Source organism: Argiope bruennichi, chromosome 3 (assembly GCF_947563725.1).
Source record: "Argiope bruennichi chromosome 3, qqArgBrue1.1, whole genome shotgun sequence".
Taxonomy (NCBI): Eukaryota; Metazoa; Arthropoda; class Arachnida; order Araneae; family Araneidae; genus Argiope; species Argiope bruennichi.
In genome coordinates this window covers 113,107,463-113,113,085 of record NC_079153.1, presented here as the reverse complement: position 1 = coordinate 113,113,085, position 5,623 = coordinate 113,107,463, and positions in this window count along the sequence as shown.

Below are 5,623 nucleotides of genomic sequence, written 5' to 3'. Positions count from 1 at the left end.
TTTGTCTAGCATCATTTCTAAATGTGTTGAAATTACTATTCATTCCAGTTTGTTAACAGTAATTCTGTGAAACTCGGTGAACTCTGACACTTTATAAATGAATGATTCTGAGTTCTGTTATTATTGTTTTCGGGTATATAAATGCTATTTTAACTTTTATTTTAAAATAAATATCAAAAGTACTATGTGCATAGAAACGAATCTGAGAACATGTTAACTGGAAGGTTTACTACAATCATAATAGCATATGATTAACATGAGATAAAATCTGCTGGAGTGATTTATCTTCTCAAAACTGTCTGGCATTTTCTTTATTAAGGATGCAATTCTCTTTTCCCCCGCATAAATTATGGCCCTAAGGTAAAGCCGCGATTACCTCACATAGTATTGAATTTAGTGAATTATTAGTATGAATTTAGCATTTTTGCTGATATGTGATCCTTGGCGATTAGCAATAGGTACCGAAAATCGATACTTGTTTTAGATGCGTTGTTTCCAGCCGATAAAGCCAAAATTTGACATAGAACTACTATTGTAGTCATAAAATCCCATACCAAAGTTGATATATTGCGTTTTTTTAACTATCCCATTTATATGCTTGTGAAAGTAAAAACCGACAGAAAGTCAATCCCTTGACGGATTTGGTGCCTATACTTCACATGTTAAATCCATATACCTAATTTTATCCATTTAGATCTCTTCGTTTTGTATTTATCGTTTTAATTTATATTCCCGCTGACGGACTTCCTTTGAATGGAATTCACTCAAAATTTAATAGAAGTCTACAGATTTGATGTAGAAACTATATACTAAATTCCATCAGTCTAGTTCGAAGTATTTTAGATTTATCTCTGTAGCAGATAGACATAATGCCGAAAATGTGTGTTTCGAACTCGGGGAGATCTAAAACATGGAGATTCGTGGAAAAAAAAAATCGAATTTTATCATTATTATTTTCAGGATTACAAAACTTTCTCTATACTTCGTATACGAGAAAGTAACTTAAACGATTATTGCATTTAGTACCTGTAACATTTCAAATTTTTGATACTAATAACACTAAAAATATTAATTTATTGCAATAAAAAACCCCAAAAAACTTTTACATTCTTGTCGAACATTTATGTTTATTATGCGCTGTCCTTAACAGATACAAAGAGTAATTTTATCAAAATTATGGTTTTGATATGTAGGATCAAGAGAATGAGCACATTTAAGTAACTAATATGATAGTGTGGTGAAGCTTTATAAGCCAGATAACAGCTTCGAGACATGAGTAATTACTTTTGTCTTGTGGTCATGCTACTCGACTACGAACCATGAGGTTACGAATTCGATCCTCGCTATCGCCAATCACTATATTGGTGGCCGAGTGACGGAAAATACGCAACCTTCATGCAGCTGTTGTGGCGCCCTCTGCCATAAAAATATAAAATAAAAAAGCTGATAAAAAATCAGCCAAAAAATGAAGCTGATAAAAAATCAAGCCAATAAAAAAAAAATGAAGCTGATAAATAACCCACCAAAAAAAGCTGATAAATAATCAGCCAATAAAAGAAATGGATAAGGCGCAACAGCCATTATCACCACTAATAACAGCAAATTACAAAACAGGACAACATATCGTTCGACTCACTGGAGGGGGAGTAATGTGGTGACGCTTTATAAGCCAGATAACAGCTACGAGACATGAGTAATTACTTTTGTCTTGTGGTCATGTTTCTCGGCTACGAACCATAAGGTTACGAGCTCGATCCTCGCTATCGCCAATAGCAACAATAGCATTTACTTGCTGAAATCCTTTCCAAACAGTCGCAATTTGGTGCTGAATTAAATGCTGAGCAGCTATATATCTCGCAACTTTTGATGTCATGGGCATAATTGAAAAGTAAGACAACTAACTAATCAGAAATAAGCTGGAAAAAAATATGAAACATATATATATAAAAAAAACATAAAACTGTTCAAAGAAAAGATTCCTGTTATTATTGTTTTTTTATATTACCTTATCTTAAACAACTAAAGGCAGCAGCACCATCATTGCTGAAATGTAACATTCATGACGGTAGTGTAACATAGTGGAATCGAAAGAGTGTAAAAACTATAAAGCGCTAAAATTGCACCAGATAATCAACGATGAGTATTATATCCAATCAATGAGAGAAAATCATTGAAGCAGTTTCTATAAAATGCCAGTTTGGGGAATTCGGAAAAGCGCACGCTTTACTCTCACACCACTTAACTCATTATATCATCCTAAATAATAACATGAGTAATCTGTAGTTGATAAGCGCAGTTGTACACTAGTTACCTTCCGATACTTGCTGTACGTCTGCAGAAGTTAGGGTTAATATTAGAATAGACTTAGGAAGTATTTTTGCTGTTTTTGTGCATTTTGCTATTTTTATGAAAGATGGGTTCAAGAATAGATCAAATAAAGGCAGAATTTTTATTTTCTGACTCTTTAAGAAATGCAGAACGACATAGTATGAATGACTGCAGCAAGTCTATTAATGGACTGCACACTTTTAACATTTATCAAAAATGTAAACACTAGTTTCTAACACGAATATTTTTAAATGAAATATTATAATATTTATTTTATATCAATTTGAAATAAATATGGGAAATATATTTGTTTTTAACGCGTAGTCTTTGTCAAATGATTAGTTACATAGAGATTCTGATTTAAGCTTAATTATTTATGGATAACTCCGAAAAACTTCTCTATTAAAGATTCATGCAAACATTTCTTGAGATCCAACTGTCTTATTCCATAGTTCAGTGAGCTTATTTATTGTAAGTAAATTGATTTCACTTTCTTGGACAACATCAGATATTTCAACTAATAAAAAAAGATAAATAAATGTTGGCTGTATACAGGTCAAATTATCTGACCTACAGCTTGGAGCATATATACTAAAAGAGTAAAAATGTGCATTTCGGGTAATTTTAAAAGAAATTAGTTAGGAAGGGCTAAATTAAGGTAAAGTTTTGGAAATTAATTTGGATTAAATTAAGAGTTTAAAATATCATTACACATATATATAATATTCTTTAATTGAATTTAAATCTTAATTAATTTCCTAACTTTTCTCTTAAACTAACCAGTGTCGCTTTTCCAAACTGTTCTTTATTTCTGGATTTAAATCTCACTTTTTTTTATTTAATTATTTCTACTACACGCTCTAAAAATTGGTTTAACCGGCTAAGGACGGCTTTGCATCATGGTTCCATTATAAACTTAAGTGTCTGGTAATCTGTTTCAAACCGCATGTTGTCTTTTGCAGTAATGTAATTTCACTTTCCAATTTCTCATGTAAACTGTTCAGATAATTAGCTTTCTTCTCTTGCTTTCTTAATTTTCCACAATGGAAGAAAATCACACTATTAAATATTTGATGCACAAACAAAACCTTGAATTTCATTGCATAGTAAAATCTATCATCAAAAATCATATCAGAATTTTTTAAAAATTGCTGAAATTCAGAAAAAACTGTGTGCCGTTTAATTGATGACCTTAAACAGACCAGCGTAAAATGTCAATTTTGTGCAATAATATTTCCAAAATTAATGCGGGAAAATTTAAAATTTTCTTCACTATTAAAATTTCTAAATTGTAATATAAAACTGTTTTCAAGGTGCCCATTTTCATTGTATGAAACATATCTGCAACGAATTCAGTAGTTCCTTGTTTAATCCTGTACATTACGCATATTTTTCCACTCTCTCCCTTTTCATTTAAATAGCGATTAGAAATAAATTTTTTCTTTGCATATAGAGATTCCTTGGTTTTGACAAAGTGTATGTAAATAAGAAATAGGGAGATCTCAGGAAATTAAATATAATCTTCTCTCCATTGCTTATTTGCAAACTTCATCGTGTAATTAAAGAAAGTTTGTATTTCCAAATAATTTAAAGGCTCAGCAATTAATGATAGGATTTTAAACCAAATGCTTGTTTATTTTTTCCTATAAAATCGCTCAAACGATATATGAGAACAGACTCTGCAATAATATTTTAAGCGTATATTATTACATATAAAAGTCAAGGCTTTAATTATTTGAAATATGTCTGAATTACGGTAACGTTTGTGTAAATAGAAGAGTCAATCTTTGTACATTCTTAGTAGTATACAAATTAATTTATGAAAAGAATCGACTTGCGAATTTCAACTAATTCATACGCACTGATAAATGTATGATTTTTGGTTACTATGAGCAATAAAGGGGAGAAAAGACCCGATTATTTTTAGTCATTGTTGTGTCCTGTGGACAAATTTAAAAAATAAAAAGATTTAACAAGAACAAAAATTTGGATTGTTTTCATCCATTTTCTTCAATCCATCAACTCCCTATTTTTATATTTACACGCTTTTTTTTTCTAAGACATAGGTTATTACCAACACAAAGAAAAATGAGATTTTAGCAGCAATAGCAAACACATTTATCTTTGGGAGAGTAACGGGAGATAGGCATTTCGTCCTTTCCTCCGTCTTCTCAAATTTCTCTATGGCATGGCGCTACAGACTAACTAATTGCTTCTGGCGTGGCGTTGACATTCCCTGGCGCCATAGATTGTTTTTGGAACAATTTTGTTACCGTAGAGGGTTTCATTAATAGACCTGGAAAAAAAATTGCCTTTCGCAATGGTTATAACTTCCCAGGTGGGGGGGGATGTCAATTTCTTTTCGCATGGAAATATTAGTAATTTAAGCTAAATTGCTATTCAAACGAATTTTTTCAAAAAACGGAAAGAGCGGAGTATATATAATACATATATGTATAATGAGCGAATGTATTCTGTAGAGTAATACATTCTGAACTTTAATTTTGTTTTCTACAAATATTTTGTTAACGTTCAAGCACCAACTGGTATTCAACATTAAAATTATTTTCATTTCGGTCGATTATTCCCAGAGCTAATGGTATATTTTAACAAATTTAGACATGTGCGAGACATGTTATTTTTAAAAATAACAAATTTAGACATGTTATTTCTAAAAATAACAAGGAAACAATTGTGCTGCTTTGGTGTGGAACTCATTAATGTAGAGAGATAAAACAGTTCAATATCGAACAAAAAAAAATTTAAAGTATCTATCTGTTTTGTATCCTCTTACAGCCAGCACAGCCCTTAGCTGACTGGATCAATTGTTCCTAACTAGTCGAGGCAAAATGTTATCTTTTCTTTCGGTTCAGTGACTTTGCTAGGGTGAGGAAGGCTGGATACGTGCCATAAACGCCATTACCAGAAAGTGTAAAATTGGATTGAAGAATTCGAAAATCGTTTTTTTTTTTTTTTTTTTTTAACTCTGACTTACACAAAGCATTCAATTAAGGAAATATCGTAACCGTCTCAGCATTCTTTGTATAATGATTTTTACATCGCATACTGACTATCTAAACAAGAATCACATAGAATGTCCTCTAAAAACATAATTATTTTGAAAAAATTAAAAGAGCTTCGAATCTGTAGTCCTAAGCAATGGAGCTTGCCTATGTTTTAGAATTTATTTGTCTATTTTCATATAATTTGTAAAAAGTTACTGTTAATTATAATAAGAAAAATGTGCACGTAAAATGTGTATTCAGTATCGTTGCTTTACCATGTCCGTGTGAGC